Consider the following 16097-nt stretch of genomic DNA (forward strand, 5'->3'; position numbering starts at 1 on the left):
ACACTACAAGAAGGATGTGGATAAATTGGAGAGAGTCCAGCGAAGGGCAACAAAAATGATTAGGGGACTGGAACACATGAGTTATGAGGAGAGGCTGAAGGAACTGGGATTGTTTAGTCTACGGAAGAGAAGAATGAGGGGGGATTTGATAGCTGCTTTCAACTACCTGAAAGGTGGATCCAAAGAGGATGGATCTAGACTATTCTCAGTGATAGCAGATGACAGGACAAGGAGTAATGGTCTCAAGTTGCAGTGGGGGAGGTTTAGGTTGGATATTAGGAAAAACTTTTTCACTAGGAGGGTGGTGAAAAACTGGAAGGCGTTACCTAGGGAGGTGGTGGAATCTCCTTCCTTAGAAGTTTTTAAGATCAGACTTGACAAAGCCCTGGCTGGGATGATTTAGTTGGGATTGGTCCTTCTCTGGGCAGGGGGTGGACTAGATGGCCTCCAGAGGTCCCTTCCAACTCTGTTATTCTATGATTCTATGACATGGGCTGGCACCGCAGGGGGTGGGCAACATGGGCTGGAATGGCAGGGGGAGGGGGACACGGGTTGGCACGGCAGGGGGCAGGGGACAGATGCTGGCACTGCAGGGGGTGGGGCATATGGGCTGGAATAGCAGGAAATGGGGGACACAGGCTGGTACCACAGGGGTGGGGAACATGGGTTGGAATGGCAGGGGGGACACGGGCTGGCATGACAAAGGGCAAGGGACACGGGCTGGCACAGCATAGGGCAGGGGACATGGGCTGGCATAGCAGGGGATGGGAGACACCAGCTGGCACAGCAGGGGACACGGGTTGGGATGGCAGGGGGCGGGGAACACGGGCTGGTACCCCAGGAGGCGGGGGAAACGGACTGGCACAGCAGGGGATGGGGGAAACAGGTTGGTACCACAGGGGGCGGGGAACATGGTTTGGAATGGCACGGGGCGGGGGACACGGGCTGACACACGGGCCTGCACGGCAGAGGGTGGGGGACACGGGCTGGCACTGCAGGGGGTGGGGAACACTGTCACAGAGTCTCTGGGCGATAATCTGGAACTGCTCCCCATGAAGCCAGTCAGGACTCTGGGAAGTCTCCTTCCTGTGAGCAGCCTGTCTCCAGGACACACAGCTCACACAGCTTCCACCTTCCTTGGTCTGACCTCGGAGCATTTAGCCTCCTCTACCCCTCCATGCGCTTCCCCCAGCGAGTCCACCCAGGCGGGCTCCTGGGGAAGCCAGAGGGTCCTGCCCCCCAACTCCGCAGTCAGACGTGACTCTCAGCCAGCCAGTAAAACAGAAGGTTTATTAGATGACAGGAACATGGTCTAACCCAGAGCTTGTAGGTGCAGAGAACAGGACCCCTCAGCTGGGTCCATTTTGGGGGGCAGTGAGCCAGACAACCATGTCTGCACTTCACTCCATGTCCCAGCCAGCCCCAAACTGACTCCCTCCAGCCCCTCCTCCTCTGGGCTTTGTCCCTTTCCCGGGCCAGGATGTCACCTGATTCCTTTGTTCTCCAACCCTTTAGCTCTCACCTTGCAGGGGGGAAGGGCCCAGGCCATCAGTTGCCATGAAACAGGGTGTTGGCCATTCTCTGTGTCCAGACCCCTGCACACACCTGCCCTCTAGGGCTCTGCAACAATCATACGCCCTTACCCCACCCCCTAGATACTTAAGAACTGCTGAGGGGAAACTGAGGCACTCACACAGTATTCAGAGGAAACATTAAGAACAGTCCCGCTTCGTCACAAACATGGGTTGGAATGGCAGCGGGCGGCGGACATGGGCTGGCATGGCAGGGGGCATGGGAGACGGGTTGGAATGGCAGAGAGCAGAGGACACGGGCTGGCACAGCAGGGGGCAGGGGACACGGGCTGACACGGCAGGGGTGGGGAACACAGGTTGGAATGGCAGGGGGCGGGAAACACGGGTTGGAATGGCAGGGGTGGGGGACATGGACTGCCACGGCAGGGGGTGGGAGACACGGGCATTTTTGACATGCTCTTGGTAGGGATCTTCCTCCATGCTGAGGCCACACAGACCAAGGCCAGTCAGTGGCTGTATAGGCAGGTGTCTAAGCGTGTGCTGGTGGAATGACTGAAATATAATAGTCACCTGAGATCCAGTGTTGAGCCCTGCTTTACACTCGGCCCCTTTAATCCTCACCGTGACCTCTGCTCGAGGCCCTATCAGTCCTGGGGGGGATCCCAGCTGGACAGTCTCTTCTCGGGGAGCCCGCAAGTCCTGTGGGTCTGGGTGGCCCCCATCCCCAGACCCTCCGGCAGTTCCCCCAGCCCTCCCAGCTGGTCCTCAGTTTTCCCTACACTAAGGAGGGATTTTCTTCATTACGGCACTTGGCAGCACCGTGCCCATCCTGACCACATTGGTAGCAGAAGAATTGTCCTTTCCCCCTTTGCCTGGGTGGGACTATGGCTCTAAATGCTGAATTCTCCATTGCCACAGCCAGAGGCCTGGCAGTCTTACTCCGATCAATGGTGCTTTGCAGCTCATCTGTCTTTTCTGTCAGGGCCTGCCCTTGTTGGGCAAGTATCACAAAGTGTGGGGGAGTCCGGGCCCTGCACCCCTCTTCCTGGGATTCACCGTGACTCTCAGCCAGCCAGTAAAACGGAAGGTTTATTGGACAATAGGAACACAGTCTAAAACAGAGCTTATGGGTACAACCAGGACCCATCAGTCAAGTCCTTCTGGGGGGCAGGGAGCTTAGACCCCAGCCTTGGGGTTCCCTGCATTCGACCACCCAGCCCGAAACTGAAAACCCTCTCCAGCCCCTCCTCCTCTCGGCTTTGTCCCTTTCCCTGGGCCAGGAGGTCACCTGATTCCTTTGTTCTCCAAACCTTTAGCTCTCACTTCGGAGTGGGGAAGGGCCCAGGCCATCAGTTGCCAGGAAACAGGGTGTTGGCCATTCTCTGTGTCCAGACCCCTAGACACACCTGCCCTCTAGGGCTGTGCAACGATCATACACCCTGCTCCCACCACCTAGATACTTAAGAACTGCCTAGGGGAAACTGAGGCACCCCACAATATTCAGAGAAAACATTAAAAACAGTCCCACTTCATCACAGCAAGTGCCTCTCTGGCTCTCAGCATCAGTATACTGGCTGTCGGCAGGGGTGCTGTGCTGGCTGGCCCAGATGATTGGGCTTCCCAAAACTTACTGGCAGCCTGCCTTTCTTCCTCCTCTCTGACCTCTTTTATCAGTGGGGAGGAACTAGGGGGACATTCCTGTCATTCTCTTAACTGGAGATGAAGTAGAATCAGGCTCTGATATTGAGTTCCTCTTACAATCTGATCTGGTCTGGTCTGATCCATCTGCTCAGCAGTCACTGCTCCCCTCTGGACAGCTCTCTGAAGTAGCCTCTCTAGCTTCTGTATGAAAGGCTGAAACCTTCTCATCCCTTTGGTGTCAGGAATTAAGGAACTTACAATAAATGTCCTCAGAGCCCTCTATGCTCCCAAAGGTGTGATTGAGGGCCTCCAGGCAGTCCTTCACACTGTCCCCAGGGTTAGTGAGCTTCAGGGTGCAAATCACATCTAATGTGGGGGTCCCTGAGGCTCTCTACTAGACATCTTCACTTCTCAGCATCTGGTATGGCCCACTCCTGCAGCAGTTCAGTGGTATGTTCCAACCAGGGTTCAAACTCCTCCTCCCCAGGTATTAGGATTGGAGCCCCAGCAAATAACCTTAACTTATGATGGGAGCTTGACGTAGCATGGGACAACACAACCTTTTCCAGTGCTTGTCCCAGTGCTTTTGCCCACTCATTGGCCAAGGCTGCAGTCCCCAGGCTAGGGGCTTCTAAGTCAGGACCCAACAAACCTGACATATTTGCCATTATACAAACTATGATTTTGCCAAAATATAAACACAATTGTTTTTCCAACATAGTGGATCTCTCAAGATGTGCTTGCAAAAGGTACTGACCCAGAGATCCTGGATGAGCCCCCAAAATGTAACCCTTCTGCCAGGTGGAGCCGGCAGCAACTAGGGACAGGGTCACTACCTAGGGGTTCCTCTTGAACAATTCAACACAGAACCCACCCAGTAACCTGGGACAATTACTTCCCACCCCCTGGGTGCCTCTGAGAGGAAATACTTCCCCTCTCACAAGCACAGAGTCTGAATGTAGCAAAGAAAATTTTAATGAAAGGAGGGAAGTCACCCAGCGTTAATTAGGGGAAATGCCACAAGCAGGATTCAGACACACAACACTGTGAGCAGGACACCCACACCCAGAGTGCATGGGGCACAGCCTTCCGCCTCGTGTTCCCAAGTTCTACAACCAACCGTTCCTTTACTGTGCCCCTCCCTTCTCCCTCCACTGCACCCCACTCACAGTGGTTGTCCTGGGTCAGTGAGGACCCAGGATTCAGTGGTGCATCCATGTGAGTTCCCCTCCCACCCGGGGAAGATGGCACCTGGCTTGCTCTGCCATTTGAGCACTTGCTCTGGCTGGCTCCCTCACCAGCCACTTGTTCCACTGGTTACCTGCCAGTCGCCTCTCTGCTGTGACCTCTGCCGGTCTGCCGGTCAGTCTCTTAAAGCAGACTTCGACTCCCTCAGGGGACGGATGGGTAGGATCCCCTGGGGGATTAACATTAAGGGGAAAGGAGTCCAGGAGAGCTGGCTGTATTTCAAGGAATCCCTGTTGAGGTTACAGGGACAAACCATCCAGATGTGTCGAAAGAATAGTAAATATGGCAGGCGACCAGCTTGGCTTAACGGTGAAATCCTAGCGGACCTTAAGCATAAAAAAGAAGCTTACAAGAAGTGGAAGGTTGGACATATGACCAGGGAAGAGTATAAAAATATTGCTTGGGCATGTAGGAATGATATCAGGAGGGCCAAATCACACCTGGAGCTGCAGCTAGCAAGAGATGTTAAGAGTAACAAGAAGGGTTTCTTCAGGTATGTTAGCAACAAGAAGAAAGTCAAGGAAAGTGTGGGCCCCTTACTGAATGAGGGAGGCAACCAAGTGACAGAGGATGTGGAAAAAGCTAATGTACTCAATGCTTTTTTTGCCTCTGTCTTCACGAACAAGGTCAGCTCCCAGACTGCTGCGCTGGGCATCACAACATGGGGAATAGATGGCCAGCCCTCTGTGGAGAAAGAGGTGGTTAGGGACTATTTAGAAAAGCTGGACGTGCACAAGTCCATGGGGCCGGACAAGTTGCATCCGAGAGAGCTAAAGGAACTGGCAGCTGTGATTGCAGAGCCATTGGCCATTATCTTTGAAAACTCGTGGCGAACGGGGGAAGTCCCGGATGACTGGAAAAAGGCTAATGTAGAGCCAATCTTTAAAAAAGGGAAGAAGGAGGATCCTGGGAACTACAGGCCAGTCAGCCTCACCTCAGTCCCCGGAAAAATCATGGAGCAGGTCCTCAAAGAATCAATCCTGAAGCACTTACATGAGAGGAAAGTGATCAGGAACAGTCAGCATGGATTCACCAAGGGAAGGTCATGCCTGACTAATCTAATCGCCTTCTATGATGAGATTACTGGTTCTGTAGATGAAGGGAAAGCAGTGGATGTATTGTATCTTGACTTTAGCAAAGCTTTTGACATGGTCTCCCACAGTATTCCTGTCAGCAAGTTAAGGAAGTATGGGCTGGATGAATGCACTATAAGGTGGGTAGAAAGCTGGCTAGATTGTCGGGCTCAACGGGTAGTGATCAATGGCTCCATGTCTAGTTGGCAGCCGGTGTCAAGTGGAGTGCCCCAGGGGTTGGTCCTGGGGCCAGTTTTGTTCAATATCTTCATAAATGATCTGGAGGATGGTATGGATTGCACTCTCAGCAAATTTGCGGATGATACTAAACTGGGAGGAGTGGTAGATACGCTGGAGGGGAGGGATAGGATTCAGAGGGACCTAGACAAATTGGAGGATTGGGCCAAAAGAAATCTGATGAGGTTCAATAAGGATAAGTGCAGGGTCCTGCACTTAGGACAGAAGAACCCAATGCGCAGCTACAGACTAGGGACCGAATGGCTAGGCAGCAGTTCTGCGGAAAAGGACCTAGGGGTGACAGTGGACGAGAAGCTGGATATGAGTCAGCAGTGTGCCCTTGTTGCCAAGAAGGCCAATGGCATTTTGGGATGTATAAGTAGGGGCATTGCCAGCAGATCGAGGGACGTGATCGTTCCCCTCTATTCGACATTGGTGAGGCCTCATCTGGAGTACTGTGTCCAGTTTTGGGCCCCACACTACAAGAAGGATGTGGATAAATTGGAAAGAGTCCAGCGAAGGGCAACAAAAATGATTAGGGGTCTGGAACACATGACTTATGAGGAGAGGCTGAGGAAACTGGGATTGTTTAGACTGCGGAAGAGAAGAATGAGGGGGGATTTGATAGCTGCTTTCAACTACCTGACAGGTGGTTCCAGAGAGGATGGTTCTAGACTATTCTCCGTGGTGGAAGAGGACAGGACAAGGAGTAATGGTCTCAAGTTGCAGTGGGGGAGGTTTAGGTTGGATATTAGGAAAAACTTTTTCACTAGGAGGGTGGTGAAACACTGGAATGTGTTGCCTAGGGAGGTGGTGGAATCTCCTTCCTTAGGAGTTTTTAAGATCAGGCTTGACAAAGCCCTGGCTGGGATGATTTAATTGGGGATGGGTCCTGCTTTGAGCAGGGGGTTGGACTAGATGACCTCCTGAGGTCCCTTCCAACCCTGATATTCTATGATTCTATGATTTTTAGCGCTGAGCAGACTGGGCAGAAACATGCCCCACCACAACCGGCCTCAGTTCCCTTTGAACCTTTACAATAACAAAAAGGCTCCTAATAAAGCTTATTTAGCTGTGTCTTTGAACCGTGGGGAGAAACAGGTTAAACCAGACCATGGACTGGGCGCATCTCGTAGCTGGAACCCTTGTCCCCATCCCTCTTACTGTCACCGGGCTCTGGCTTTCAAGTCCCTGGCTTAACAAGGTCCTTTCAGCTGAGGGTGACCCCCTCATTTGGGACAGGTTAAGCACAGTTCTGCCCCCCTTTACTCATACAATAAATCAACAACATTGATAACAGCATTTCATACTCCTGCATTTGGTACTAAAGTGATCTGTGACCCAACACCAGCTAAAGCATCGCTGCTCTGTCTGCTAGATACCTACGCAGAGTAGGTGTGTTCACGGAAATACGGTTGGCTCCTGAAGCCTCTTCCCGGCCCAGCCAGGGAATGTGGCCTTTTATGCTAGCTATACTACTACTACTAGGCTTCAAGGTAACTGCTAGGCCTCAGGCTCACTGAAAGCCTATGCTGAAGCAATCGTTAAGTGTCTTTGCTTACTCCTACTTGCACTGGCTCTTTCTTGCCTTTGCACTAATTTAGCAACGCTCATAACTCTTTCTAATACATAAATGATTATTTACCAGGTCACCCGAGCTCAGGTGATGGGACAAAGGTCAACGTCCTGTACAAACAGGTCAGACTGTACATCAGTGTACTGAGAGTTGGTGTCCTTTGTTCTGGGGAATGGTCAGCCAGAACCCTGACCATCCCGCTGCACAGCAGGGCCTCAGTTGTCCGACAGTCCATTCATGTTCTAAAATGGAATAATTCCATTCCCTGGGGGTTCATTTTTAGCTCAGAAAGTCAGTGGGATGCTTCTCATTACCTTCCCCTGCTTGCATCAGCACCACTCCCAATCCTGTGTTGGATGCGTCCACGCCCACTCCAAACATTTTGTACCAGTTTGGACTACACAGAACCAGCTTTCCTGACAGAATTCTCTTGACATCATCAAAGCCTTCCTGAGATGCCTCAGTCCCTGCCACTTTATCAGGTCCGACTGTTTGTAAAGGTCTGTTACAGCGGCCAAATGGTGCTGAAATCCTCCACAAACCTGCAGGAAGGACAATAAGAAGGAGATTTTTAACTATATTAGGGACAAAATGAATCCTGACAATGGTACTGGTCCACTACTAGATGGGAATGGTAGGATTATCAATAATAATACAGAAAAGGCAGATGTGTTCAATAAATATTCATGTTTGTATTTGGAGAAAAATAAATGATATAGTCTCATATCATTTTTTCCATTTCACTAGTATCTCTGGATGATGTTAAACTGAAACTAATCTTGTTAGGCATTTTTAAATCAGCAGGTCCAGATAACTTGTATTCAAGAGTTTGAAAAGAGCTGGCTGATGAACTCACTGGACCATTAATGTTGATTTTCAATATGTCTTGGAGCACTGATACTGATCAATGTGGATCACTTGGTAAACAGGGCGCAAGCAAATGATATGCATTTTAATACAGATAAATGTAAATGTATGCATCTGGAAATAAGGAATGCAGGCCTTTCTTACAGGCTGGGGGACTCTATCTTGGGAAGCAGTGACTGTGAAAAAGATTTGGCATCATGGTGGATAATCAGCTGAACATGAGCTCCCAGTGCGACGCTGTGGCCAAAAAAGCTAATGTAATTCTGGGACACATAAACAGAGACATCTCAAGTGGGAGGAGAGAGGTTATTTTACTTCTATATATGGTACTGGTGTAAGCACTGCTGGAATTCTGTGTTCGGTTCTGGTGCCCACAGTTCAAAAAGGATGGTGACAAACTGGAGAGGGTTCAGAGAAGAGCCATGAGAATAATTAAGGATTAGAAAACCTGCCTGATAGTGACAGATTCAAGGAGCTCAATGTAGTTAGCTTAACAAAGAGAGGCTAAGGGATGACTTGATCGCAGTCTATCAGTAACTACAGGGGGAACAAATATTTAGTAATTGGCTCTTCAATCTAGCAGAGAAAAGTCTGACATGACCTAGTGTCTGGAAGTTGAAGCTAGAGAAATTCAGACTGGAAAGAAAGCCTAATTTTTTAACGGTGAGGTAATTAACCATGGGAACAATTTACGCAGGGGTCATGGTGGATTCTCCATCATTGACTATTTTAAAATCACAATTAGATGTTTTCCTAACAGCTCTGCTCTAATAATTATTTGGGGATGTTCTCTGGCCGATGTTGTACAGGAGGTCAGACTAGATGATCACAACGGTCCATCCCTTCTGGCCTTGGAATCTAGAAATCTTACATTTGACAATTTGACTGTCAGACTTGCATCTCTGAGTCACTTCAGCACATTTCCCATGTGAGTCTTATGATCTGCCCAGGTGTAAGCAGGGTCTGAATGAATGCTTCCCTGACAGCTAGCTGGGAGCGGAAGAGACTATGGGCATGTTTATGTAAATACAGTTTGCTCCTGCTCTGTTTACATATTCATCAGATATGTCTATGTCAAAGGATCAACTTTGGCTGGTGCTGGGCACAAATGACCTTAGTACTGAATGCAGGGGTAGTGAAATATGGTTACTAATGTTGTAATTATTTTAGGAATACAGGAAAACAGGACTGTGCTTAACCTGTCCCAAATGAGGGAGGCCACTCTCAGTTGAAAGAACCTCATTAAGCAGGGGCTTGAATGTCAGTGCCCTGTCAAAGTAAGAGATATAGGGGCAGGGTTAGTAGCCAGGAGGCTGCTCTGGCTCAAGGCCTATTCTGTAGGCTAGTTTAACCTATTTCCCCACTGTTCAAAGACTAGAGCTAAATGGGCTTTATTAGGAGTCTCTTTTGTTATTTTAATTGCTTAATCAGAGCTAAAACCACTTGTGGTAGGACTGCGTTTCTGCCCTACCTGCACAGAGCTGGAAATCCCTGAGAGCTGAAATCACTTGTGGCATGACTGTGTTTCCTGCACAGAGCTAAAATCACGAAGAGATGGGGCAGCTGGTGGGAGCGGTTGGCAGGAGCAAGCATGGTGGTGTTTACCCTACACACACACACACTTGCGGTGGGAGGAGAACTCACGCAGCTGTACTTATGACCCCTGGGTCTGCACTGACCAGGCACAACAACTGTGAGTGGCGTGTTGGAGGGGGCACACTACAGGGACTTGGGTGTTGGACTTAAGAACCTGAAGCAAAGGATGTACTCGGGGGCAGGGGGGGTGTTCTTGCTCATGCTTTTATGTTTATGAATACCATGTGTGCTGGTTTCTCAGACTGATGCTAGGTTACTTTTATTAAAGAAACTCTTTCTACCTCTGAATGCATCCGATGAAGTGAGCTGTAGCTCACGAAAGCTCATGCTCAAATAAATTGGTTAGTCTCTAAGGTGCCACTAGTTTTGCAGTACTCCTTTACATCATTCTGGACAGCTGGAAAGCTTTTCTGCAGACTCCCAGAAGTTCTCTCCTTCCCAGGTGGCCAGCAAGCAGGCAGTCATGGGCTAGTAGCAGTAGCTCCCCACAGTGTTTAGTGGGCAATATTTACTAACTGTAGGGTTCCCTGGGGCACCTGTTTTTCCCAGCTGGGGCTTCCCTGTGTATTCTGCCCTCCACCATAAAGAGCCTCCCCCTGTTTTGTCTGTCTGAGGCATTACTAACGATATCCTCCCTTATGCAACCCAGAGAACTGTCTTCACTTTGTCCACAGCAAACTCTGCTTGGCTTTTGCTTGCACTGAAGGGCTGCCTCAGGTAAGGGGGCCAGCTCCTCACCCCACTGCCCTGTGGCCATATTGCAATTCTGCTGCTAAGTGTATGGGGGTTTCACCTCTGCGTTCAGCTGCCTCCCCCTCGGCAGGGTGTGTGTCTGGGGCCCCGGGACACTCTCCCTCTTGCTGTGGGTCACAAAATTAACAGTCCTGGACAGCGAAACAATAGAATTCCCCACCAATACAGCTGCAGGTATTTTATTGTAACCCTTCTGCCAGGTGGAGTCAGCAGTGACAAAGGTTGGGTTCAATATTTAGGGGTTTCTCTTAACAATACAACACAGACCTGGCTCAAGTGCAGTTCAGTTGAGGGTAAACCCCTTGTGACGAAGTGGGACTGTTCTTAATGTTTCCTCTGAATAGTGTGGGGCTGCCTCAGTTTCCCCTAGGCAGTTCTTAAGTATCTAGGTGGTGGGGTAAGGGTGTATGATCATTGCACCTGGAGGGCAGGTGTGTGCAAGGGTCTGGACACAGAGAATGGCCGGCACCCTGTTTCCTGGCCACTGATGGCCTGGCCCTTCCCCCCGCAAGGTGAGAGCTAAAGGGCTGGAGAATAAAGGAATCAGGGAAAGCCCAGAGGAGGAGGGGCTGGAGGGTAAGTGAGTTTGGGGCTGGCTGGGGACGAGAAGTGAAGGGCAGACCTGGTTGTCTGGCTCACTGCCCCCCAAAATGGACCCAGCTGAGGGGTCCTGTTCTCTGCACCTGCAAGCTCTGGTTTAGACCATGTTCCTGTCGTCTAATAAACCCTCTGTTTTCCTGGCTGGCTGAGAGTCACGTCTGACTGCGGAGTTGGGGGGCAGGACCCTTTGGCTTCCCCAAGACCCCACCTGGGTGGACTCGCTGGGGGAAGCGCACGGAGGGGCAGAGGAGGCTGAATGCTCCCAGGTCAGACCCAGGAAGGCGGAAGCTGTGTGAGCTGTGTGTCCTGAAGACAGGCTGCTCCCCAAAAGGAGACTTCCCCAGAGTCCTGACTGGCTTCATGGGGAGCAGTACCAGAGCATCGCCCGGGGACTCCAGGACACCCCTCAATTGGGGCATGCCAAGCACAGCTCTGCTCAGGATAACACCCTTTATTACCCCTGCCCCCAATAACAAAGTGACTTGCAATCCAACACCCACCACAAGTGATACTTGGGCAAAGCAGCCCCACCACACTGCGCACCTAGGCAAGGTGGGCGTGCCCATGGAAACAAGGTCACTTCCTGAAGTCGTCTCCCCCAGCTCATCACTAGATGTCAGGGGAGAGCTCATGCAGACCCTGCTTACGTCATGAAATACCCCCTCTTCAAAGTACCTTTTAAACTGTCCCGCTCTAGTTCCATGCAAGCTAAAGGCAAGGTGGGCTTGAATTCCCCTAAGGAAAGGAGCTTTACTTTCTCTCCTGGGAGCAGATCAGATTCCTTAATCATATCATTCCTGGCCACCAGGATCTGGGCCCCTGAGTCCCTTCACCCTGTGCACATTTTGCCATTTACCCTGACACCTTTAAGAAATCCTTTGCCCACCTCCAATAGGTCCAATTAGACAAAATTAACTGGGACCCCCACAGGTACCTCTGGGGGCTTTGGATTGAAGGTAGCCACATAAACCTGGGCAAATTATAGACTGGCATCTGGATTCCAGCTACAGAGCGCATTTCAGGGTGTGTGGGAGCTAGGCTGGCACGGCAGGGGGTGTGGGACCAGGCTGGCATCACAAGAGGCACAGGACCCAGGCTGGCACAGCAGGGGATGTGGGGCCCAGGCTGGCATCACAAGGGGCACAGGACCCAGGCTGGCACAACAGGGGGTGTGGAGCCTAGGCTGGCATCACAAGGGGCACAGGACCCAGGCTGGCACAGCAGGGGGTGTGGGGCCCAGGCTGGCATCATAAGGGGCACAGGACCCAGGCTGGCATGGCAGGGGGTGTGGGACCCAGGCTGGTATCACAAGGGGCACAGGACCCAGGCTGGCATGGAAGGGGTGGGGGACACAAACTGGCATCACAAGGGACCCAGGCTGGCATGGAAGGGGTGGGGGACACAAACTGGCATCACAAGGGACCCAGGCTGGCATCACAAGGGACCCAGGACCCAGGCTGGCACGGCAGGGGGTGTGGGTCCCAGGCTGGCATAACAAGGGAGACAGGACCCAGGCTGGCACGGCAGGGGGTGTGGGTCCCAGGCTGGCATAACAAGGGAGACAGGACCCAGGCTGGTATCACAAGGGGCACAGGACCCAGGCTGGCATGGAAGGGGTGGGGGACACAAGCTGGCATCACAAGGGACCCAGGCTGGCACGGCAGGGGGTGTGGGTCCCAGGCTGGCATCACAAGGGAGAGAGGACCCAGGCTGGCACGGCAGGGGATGTGGGACACAAGCTGGCATGGTGCTGGGCATGAGATGCTGGCCGGCACCACAGGGGGCTGGAGCCGCAGGGGATGTAGGTGGCCCCTCCGGTGCAGGTGAGAACCTCTGAGCTCTTGGTGACAACTGGCTCCAACGCTGCCAGGAAGAGCTCCCTGATTAGCCAACAAGCTAATTCCCTATGGCCCCTGATATGAGTTTCCCCCTACACTTGGTGAGGGCTGGTTCCAAGGCCACACACTGCTTCCCAGAAATCATCTCCTCAGCCACAGCAGCGCTGTTTGCCAGATCAACCCCCCTCCCCAGTGCCGGGCCACAGGAACCTGCCCTGCTCTGTGGCTTCCTGGCAGGGGCCTGTCATACCCCTCCCTGCACAAGGCTTTGGAACAGGCTGCTCACATCTGTGCCATGCCCCTCACACTCAGCCGGGGGCGCTGCAGGGAGCTGGGCAGATGTGCAGACTGCGGGGTGGGCTTTCAGCTCCCCGGTTTGGCAATGCCCCTCAATCCAGCTGCCAAAGCCCTGTCTGCGATCCCAGTGGCCTGCACCACCATCACCGGGATGGGACAGCATCAGCTGCTTCCTGCTCTGGCCCAGGGTGTCGCTGGTGCCATGGCTCTGGCCCAGGAGTGCAGAGGGGGCTGGCTGGGTGTGGTGATCGGGGGGTTTCCCAACACTAGGCTGTTCCAGACGTTGGATTCTGCTCTGGCCGACACAGGGAAGTGACCGGAGCAGCTAGGGTCACAGCTCAGTGCCACGCTTTGGGAGGGGACGAGCTGTGGAGGAGCAGAGCAGGACCACTAGCCATTCCCCTCACTCCTTTCCCACCCCAGTTTGCAGCCTCTGATCCACTCGCTAGCAGAGCTGTAACATTGCTAAGGCAAGATGCTACCTAGTTCTTACGCTCCCCTCCCAGAGCCAGAGATAGAACCCAGGAGTCCTGGCCCCCACTCCCTGCTGTTTCACTAGACACCGCTCCCCACCCAGAGCCAGGGATAGAACCCAGGAGTCCTGGTTCCCAGCCTCCCCCCCCCACTAAACCCCACTCTCCTGCCAGAGCCAGGGAGAGAACCCAGGAGTCCTGGTCCCCACTCCCTGTTGCTTTCACTAGACCCCACTCCCCACCCAGAGCCAGGAACAGAGTCCAGCAGGCTCCTGCTGTCACCGCTAGCCCGCACTATCAAGGGCATTCAACACCCCCTGCTGGGCTGCGCTTGCAGGTTTGGGGTCAGGGTGAAGCAGACACAGTGTCTTCGCCTGGGAACACGCTTTAAATATTCAGTCCAAGTCTCCCAGCCACCCTTAACTCTGACCCCAGCCCATCAACAGTCTCATCCGCCGCAACGCCCTGGGCTGTGGGGGGAGCTGCAGGGCTTGTGCTCTTTGCATGCAGGGACTGCATCCTGCAGAAAACGGTGCCTCTGCAGGTTAGAGGGGTCCTAGCCCTGTGCCCTCCTGTGTCCTGACCCTGCCTGGCTAAAGCCTGGGAAGCCGCTGTCCCTTAATGGGCTCCCTGGGCCATGCAGCGGCCTCTGCAGCTGTCCCTGCGGGCGTGCCTGGCCGCGCATGGGTGTGAGTGGGGGCAGCAGCAGACAGACACACACCGGCCCTGGCAGAAGCAGCCTTTGTCACTGGAATCCCAACTGGCTATTTGCCTATCAGCCTGGCTCCTCTTGGACACATCAGCCACTGTCCTGGCCCCGAGTGCTGCCCATGGGAACGTTTCACTCGTGCTCAGAGCCTGCCTGCCCTCCACATCCCACAGCTGGGCTTAACGGGGTCTGGGTCTCAGCCCACGGACCCCCATGCAGTGCTGGCAAGGCCCCAATCCCTATCTCTGCACCATCATGGTCTGGTCAGTGCGTGGGCTGCTGAGCACACGGCTCTTCACAGGCAGGCCTGCCCCATGGACACCACTCCCCATGCAGCAGGGTGCAGACCCCACCTAACATCTCCCAGCTAGGCCCCTTCTCGATGCAATCCCCGCCGAGTGTCTCCTTGCCAGGCCCTGATGGGCACAGCCCTCCGCCCCCAGCAACCCCCCAGGCTCTGCACTCCCCAGACTGTCTTTCCCCCAAAGCCCTGGCTGGTGCCGCCCCACCCACAGGAGTGCAGCAGCAGCTGCAGCCTCTCACAGCCAGGGACCAGGGCTGTTTGGGTTACTGCTAGAACAGCTTCGTAAATATTTATCCCGGGAACCAGTGGAGGGCAGCTCCCCCCCGCCCACCTCATCCCGCAGGCATCTGCAGGGGGGTCCAGCCGGGCACCATGCTCCAGTGGGGCCGGGGCTCTGCACGCTAGCAGCTTGGCCCCGCCCCTCCTGGCCAGACCCCTTTGTGATTCAGGGCTCTCCCAGCTGGAGCAAAAGGAGAGCTCAGGCTTGACATGAAGCCCCTGCAGCCCTGAGCCCATACAATGCATTGATCCACCACTGCCAGGCCCAGCACTTTCCCACACAGTCTAGTCCTCCCCTCCAGCGTCCCCCACCCTCCTCCTGGCCCTGCTCTAACCACTACACACCCCCACCCCGAGATGGAACCCAGGAGTCCTGCCTTCCAGCCCCCCTGCTCTAAGCCCTGAACATCCCTTCCCCCACCCCGCCCAGGGATGGAACCCAGGAGTCCTGCCTCCCAGCCCTCCTGCTCTAAGCCCTGAACATCCCTTCCCCCACCCCGCCCAGGGATGGAACCCAGGAGTCCTGCCTCCCAGCCCTCCTGCTCTAAGCCCTGAACATCCCTTCCCCCACCCCGCCCAGGGATGGAACCCAGGAGTCCTGCCTCCCAGCCCTCCTGCTCTAAGCCCTGAACATCCCTTCCCCCACCCCACCCAGGGATGGAACCCAGGAGTCCTGCCTCCCAGCCCCCCTGCTCTAAGCCCTGAACATCCCTTCCCCCACCCCGCCCAGGGATGGAACCCAGGAGTCCTGCCTCCCAGCCCCCCTGCTCTAAGCCCTGAACATCCCTTCCCCCACCCCACCCAGGGATGGAACCCAGGAGTCCTGCCTCCCAGCCCCCCTGCTCTAAGCCCTGAACATCCCTCCCCCCACCCTGCCCAGGGATGGAACCCAGGAGTCCTGCCTCCCAGCCCTCCCACATGTTCCGACCACTTGACCTTCAGTGAGGGCAGCTACAGTTCCCTGGAGATATGCAGGAAAGGGGGGAGTGCAAGGGCAGGCTTACCTCAAACTTTCTCCCTGCCCCTGCCTGTCACCCCCACCCCCTCACTGCTCCCGCACCCTGCTCCACACCC

The sequence above is a fragment of the Lepidochelys kempii genome, unplaced genomic scaffold (assembly GCF_965140265.1).
Source record: "Lepidochelys kempii isolate rLepKem1 unplaced genomic scaffold, rLepKem1.hap2 scaffold_61, whole genome shotgun sequence".
NCBI classification, from domain to species: Eukaryota; Metazoa; Chordata; order Testudines; family Cheloniidae; genus Lepidochelys; species Lepidochelys kempii.